Genomic DNA, 6,800 nt, shown 5'->3' with positions numbered 1-6,800 from the left:
GGAATAGTTTTTAGAATTAGTTTAGTTATTTTAATATTGTTAGTCAATATTTATGTGAACTTGCTTCAAGTATCAACAAATTTATTATATCTCCTGATTGTTTATAAGGACTTTCATCCACCTAAGCACATATTATGTTTATCAACTTAAATTTGTCTTCAGCCAAGTTTTATATATCTTTAATATCTTTGAACAGGTTCAGATCAACACTAGAACTGATATATATATATATATATATATATATATATATATATATATATATATAATAGGATCAACGAAGTGGTGCATACCTCCACAGTCCTCCAAAGTATTATCTGCTCTGTACCACTCTGTAACTGAGAACCAAATCATCGGGCTTCTTCCATATATAAGCTCATTTCCATTTCAACATCAATATGTGAAATAGAATAGTAAAATAGAATAAGTAAGACAACATGGACTAACCAATTGTCTTTCATTAGTTGAGGATATATTGCTGCTGGGAGTAGTAACCAAAGCAAGTTCCCATCCCGAGGGATCCAGTTCTTTCCTTTGATCTAGGCTAGAATTATGTGAATCATCTGTAAGGGAGGGAAAATTTGTCCTTTTGGTAAGCAATGCCAAGAATCATACATCAGAAATTTGTCAAGATTACAGAAATATAGATAAGAATAACTTACTAGATGGAATTATTGCTAGAGCCAATGCATTAGCTTCCTCTATAACAGTAGCATCAGGATATGCAGTAGAATGTAATCCCTACATACAAAGAATAAAATAAAGAATTGACAACATAACATAATATATCTATATACCACTAGATGAATACAAGATTTACCAGAAGATCTCCAGCATCAGGCTGATCTTGAGAAGCGACGTTCTTATGAGGAGGGCCAAGCTCAAAGTCAGAAGAAATCTCATCAGCAGAAAACGAAGTTGGGTCACTAACAGATGGCTTATTTTCGTCTGAAGTAGAAGGAACTTCTTCTGGTTTGTATGTCAAAAGTAGTCGTTCCGGTAATTCCTGATTCAGGATGTCCAACAAACAAAATGAGGATGAAATATATGCTCAAAAAATACAGACATGTCATCATGATAGGTTTTTCTTTCTTTCCGTTTAAAAAAAACAAACAATCAAAATGAAATCGTCAAGAAAAAATGTCCTGTGAATAGCCTATCTTACTGACCAAGGGCTCTCTCGGAACAGAAACCATGCGTGGTGCCTCTCTTATGTATTCCTCCATTGTTGTTAGAACTTGGGGTGTGGGAGTTCTTAGGAATCGCGGGCAATCCCGAACGAAGGATTTGCTGTGTCGTTCCAGTCACTTAATTTGAATATAAGTTGACAATACAAATACCGCTTAAAATTTGAATATAAAAGATGTTGGGCCTAGGCCCAATAGTACACGTAGAACTAAAACTAATTTGAGACATTTCCCTTCTTACTAAAAATGAGAGAGTTTACTGACTAAGCTCTCGGAGTGAGACTCTGATTGTGAGATGGGGGTTTGAGGTTGCTGCTGCTGCTCCTTTGTTTGAGAATAGTTTAAAGGAGAAGAGAGCATTGGGGCATTGGATGTTTTTAGTCTTTTGTGGAGTTTGTTTGTTTATGGGTGTTTTGAAGTTTTGTGCTAATGGTTGGTTTGGATCTGCTGTTGAAAGAGCTGGAGGATCTTCTCAGATAAATTTATATATTTTAACGTAAAAGGATTTATGGTTGGTTTTTATTTGTGTTCTATCTCTTTTTCTTATTATTGATATGATAATGTTCATATAGGCGTTTTTCCACACTTGATGGTAGTTTGATAGTCGTAGCTTTTTTGGGGATTGGTAGATTAATTATATTCTGTAGAGCAAAGGTTTTTAGAGAAGAGAGAATTTATTGGGGATGGTGGTGATATATTGCCTCTTCTGGAGTTAAAGATGTTGGTAAGCCTGGAGAATTAGATGTGGATCAATATAAGGTTGACGCCTTGAAGGAGCTAAGCCCTCTGTCTTTAGTTTGTCATATCTATTCTTAACACAGTCTTGATCTAACTTCAAATTTGCATTTCGTAGTGCAGGTAGTCAGCATTTACTCTGATGGTGTGCCTCCTCTGCGTTAGTATTTAGCAAAGAAAGAACTACAGCCCAGAAATTCACAGTTAGTTCAGAAAAATCACGTCCATCATCAACCAATTGCTCGAGAAGGCGAGAGGATCCGCACAATATTTTCTCTTTGCAAAAGTAAACTCCCAATTGATTTCTAATGATTTTAGTTAGTTTGCAATCTAATTTAACAAAGCCATAGCTTATAAATGTTTCATTTGTGCAGCCAGTTATGGGAGTCAAAAGAACAGTCTTGCAAGAGCTGAAGGGCTTAAAGGAAGAGTTGCAAGCACGAAACCGCGAACTTGAGAAGAAATTGTTGGCGAATGAAGGGGCGAGAGTAGAGACGGCTGTAATTAGATTAAAAAGGCAAATTTCATCTTCTGGTATTGATTCAATCCTGGGAGTTCTTAGATGTTTGAATAATATGGGACTGAAAGTAAGAACAATTCGATCAGAGTTCTCTATTTCAGAGTTTTTAGCAGCTCTAAAGGTTAGTATCCATTGCTATACTTAAATATATTGACATTACTGCTTACTATTGATTATGGTAAATGTATATATGTACTATCTATCTATTGTGCTTATATTGTTTTTCTAGCTAATTGGATATGATAATGTCTATGCCTTTAGACAGGTAATTTTCTTCACTTAGAAAGTTATCACCGTGTACCCGATATGAACCTATAATGCTTTTACATTTTAACCAATCTCTATTGCATTGAAGTTACTATCCTTGGTGAGTGATGTAAGAATTGTTTTTTACAAATTGCTCTGATTAAGTGACCAAGATATTTCTACTTTGTTCCCAGTCTTAATGGTCTTTGGAGTAATATTCTCAGTCATCTTGATCAAATAGATTTACTTGAGTACAATCTCTCAACTACAAATGCATTGAGATTTATGTGCGCTTACTATTAAATATTTATATCAATTCACATTTGGATAGTGCTAAACTGTTATCATGTACTAAGGAGAGTTATCTCTATGTTTAAACAAAAGCATTTCAGATGTGATGTGGGGCGTTTTAGATACTTTGTTACATATGTACCTTATATATCTTAAAGGAGGCTCAATTAGGACTTTGCCATCAAGTAGTTGTTTTTTTTTATCCAGAAAATATTGAATTTTGTAATGGGTTTGTGTTGAAATTTCAAGGGTACCAATTAAGGCAGTTACCAAGTTTACTAGCTCTTGAATATGTTTTTGTGTTACACTTTGTTTCATTTGTGGGTTTTGTTATGTTTTTCCAACTTAGAATTGTAGGAAATACTGTTGTCGATCCTTAGGTGTTATGCGGGTATTTTAATGCAATTCTTACTTTTTAGTGCCGATGAAAAATGTGGTGGTGTTGTTTTGAATTTAAAAGCTATTGAAGAGTTCCAAGATCTTATCATTGACCTTAGACTTGCTGATTTGGGTTGTATTGGACTAAAGTTTACTTGGTCCAATAGTAGGTGGGGAGTATCTAATATCAAAGGGTAAATTATTGGTTGAGGTGGACGTTGAGTCTGAATGAGGATTTGATTGATATAGGTCTTGAGGTAGCTGTAGGGTCACAATATTATATGGCATTTGGGTGAGCGGATCCTAAAAAGTCAGATTCTGAGCTAATGTACCATGCTGATGTTGCTGTCAAGGGGTTTACTGAGGAAGGGATGCCTTTTGCCGATGATTACTATATAACCAAGTATAGTGAGTGTTTGATAAGCAAGGATGGAAAAGCTCAGGGTCTTTGCCTGGATAGTATCTATGAAGGATCTAATCCAGTTGGGTTGGTTAATAATACGAGGTTGTTTTATGGACATAGGAAGGATGGTGTGTCCTTTATTCGGTATCAATGGCCTTTGGATACAGTCGATGATAAGTATGATATACCAGTGAATCTTACTGCTAATATGACTGTTATTTACCTCCCTCAAAACCATGGCGGTCCTTTGTTTGAAGCTTATGGGCACCTGGTTCTCAATGTCTCTGAGCGAATCATGATGTTGCTCTGTACATAACTTCTGATCCAATTGGTGGGAATGCGACTCTGAGAAACATGTCAGAGACCACATATGCCGGAGGTCCAGATACTGAAGGTGTTACTGCCAATCCCACAGAGTTTGTTTGGTCTCCTGATCGGAATACTCCGTACCAAGTTTATTATCAGTCACTCTATAGCTAGAAAATGGGCTGGAAAGTTCAGGTGGTTGATGGGGGGCTTTCAGACATGTACATCAACAGTGTTTTCCCTGATGATCAGCAAGTTACATTATTCTGGACATTGTCAGAGGATTCAATAACTATAGCTGCCCGAGGAGAGAAAAAAGTGGTTATCTGGCAATTGGATTTGCCAGAAGTATTTCATTCCAGATATTAACATATTTTTCTCCTGATCAGAATACTCCGTACCAAGTTTATTATCAGTCACTCTATGGCCAGAAAATGGGCTGGAAAGTTCAGGTGGTTGATGGGGGGCTTTCAGACATGTACATCAACAGTGTTTTCCTTGATGATCAGCAACTTACATTATTCTGGACATTGTCAGAGGATTCAATAACTATAGCTGCCCAAGGAGAGAAAAAAGTGGTTATCTGGCAATTGGGTTTGCCAAAAGTATTTCATTCCAGATATTCACATATTTTTGCCAATATTTTGGTTAAACTTGCCTATGAAGCATCGTTGTACAGGTGACAAGAAATGAAAATAACCCGTGAAGCAGTCATCGCTTTTGTGGCAACATTTGTATGTAAACAAAAACTTGCAGACGGCAGTATTCAAAAATCTAATATCGATCCTAATAGAATACTAAAAGCCATTCAATAGTTGTTTATCGAAGAAGAAGAAGAAAAAAAAACCATTCAATAACAGGGTGATTAATTTTTAGCGTTCTGGTGCGAGGGCATTGCGCAAACAGTACTACACAGCATTAGTTTCTCCTTTAATGACTTTTTTTAGCTTCAGCCCGCAGGTATCACATTTGCAAGTTGTTAATATAAGTGTATTAACTTATTTTTTCACTTTGTATCCTTAAAGTTGCCCATGGATGATGTGATCAGAAATTTCACAAACCCAGAGATTCTGATAGAGCACAAGACCAACCAGCTTTTCACAGGCATATAATTGGGTAAGTGCAGTCCAAGAAGACCAAATTCTTAAAAGCTAAGAAAGCCAGGCTGGAATGTTGTACCATGTGCACCCCCTATGATAAGGCTCCTTTTAGAATAAGCTAAAGCAGTTCACCTCCACCTGTTGTTGCTAATAGAAGCAAATATCTTCAGACCTCAAATCACAAGGCCTGCAGCAGTTTTGCCCTCAGTTGCTAAGAAGCAAACATCTTTCGTATTAGGGGTGGTCTGACAGATTTTAGTTCTGAACTTCTGTAATTTTAGTTTTGAAAATTCTTTTGTGTAATTTATCACATAGTAAGACCGTTCAGATTGAATGTGAAATGGAACTTCTGATCAAGTATGATATTGGTAGAAGACATTAGTAGACACTCCATATTTTAGTTCTGACATATATCAGAACAATAGAGTAGTCTGACAAATATTTTAGTTCTGACATATGTTAGTTCTGAAGCTAAAGGAATTACCAATGGAAGTAACAATCTACATAATCACTAACTAATCACTATCAAGTAACAATCTACATATCACAACTTCTTGAATTGATGCATGAATAAAAACTACATAATCACTAACTAATCAGGATGGTAAACATGGTTTGAAAGTCATCCAGAAGATAGAGCATTCCTAATGGCTGCAGTCTACACTAATAGCATTTTCTAATAAGAGAAATCTGATTCGATTAACTAATAAAATTGGTAAATCAAACTGGTAGTCAAACTTAAAAATGAGTAGAAGTGATCTCATTATACGACTAATGGGTTATCTAGGCTTTTTATGGGTTTTTTGAAAAATAAACAATGAGGTCCAAACAATTTAAAAAGTTCAACAAATTAATGGACTATATACACTATTCGTTTTTACTATAAACTACTGTGCAAATTTATACACACTTTATTAACCCTATTATACGGGTGAAAGATAATCGAGAAGAAAAAAATTCGATGACGATCGTAAACTTGGTGAGGTGGAAAGAAGGTGACAGATACAACAAACACACGACGCCGCGGCGCTGGTCACTTTAAGAACTACGGAAAATATTAGCACTCGAGAGATTTGAGATCGACGAAGTGTATGAATTTGAAACGAAAGTCGAAAAAGATGAAGTAGTAATGGCGTACTCACAATTAAATTGCGGGAGTGCAATTCCGTTGAGCAAAGAAATTGCGCAATTATTGGAGTGGTGACAAATTGCACCGGGACAACTGCCAATTATTACTAGAAACTCCAGTGCAAGTTTATACATGAACAAAAACTTATTAATAAATAATACTTTTACCAAACACTTGCAAAGATGCAATCACATTTTTTCTTCATGCTTTACAACTTCAATTTGATGCACCTAAATAGTACATAAATAATAGTTCAATTAATAATAAAAAAATCGGTCTAATTCGTTCATTCTTCTTCCATCACAACTTAACGTTTTGAACTAAAAGTTCTTAATGGATTTCATAAAATACATACATATTTAAAAAAATTATTCAACCATATATTCATCTATCAAGGTAGCAGGCCCGACCATAGGTCGGGCTTAATGGCTAGTGTTGTCTATGCTTCAACTGAAATGTTGTGTTTAGACTTTAGTAGAGTGGGTTGTTTTATTAGTCCAGTCCCCAA

The 6,800-nt window shown here is 35.6% G+C and overlaps 1 long non-coding RNA gene across 2 annotated transcripts; it reads left to right on the top strand.

Annotated features, from left to right (window-relative positions):
* Nucleotides 1-1,889: 1,889 nt before the first annotated feature.
* Nucleotides 1,890-5,520, top strand: LOC147489068 (uncharacterized). 2 transcript variants are annotated; one of them, XR_015202353.1, is made up of 4 exons: nt 1,890-2,205; nt 2,294-2,560; nt 3,396-5,023; nt 5,112-5,520. It is a non-coding gene; the product is annotated as an uncharacterized LOC147489068 (long non-coding RNA). The 2 variants fall into 2 exon arrangements; XR_015202352.1 differs by having other exon boundaries at nt 1,896-2,205; nt 3,396-5,520.
* Nucleotides 5,521-6,800: the final 1,280 nt, after the last annotated feature.

This window comes from Coptis chinensis, chromosome 7 (genome assembly GCF_015680905.1).
Source record: "Coptis chinensis isolate HL-2020 chromosome 7, ASM1568090v1, whole genome shotgun sequence".
Classification (NCBI taxonomy): Eukaryota; Viridiplantae; Streptophyta; class Magnoliopsida; order Ranunculales; family Ranunculaceae; genus Coptis; species Coptis chinensis.
Note: the sequence above shows the minus strand (reverse complement) of the source record. Positions and strands in the feature narration are given on the sequence as shown.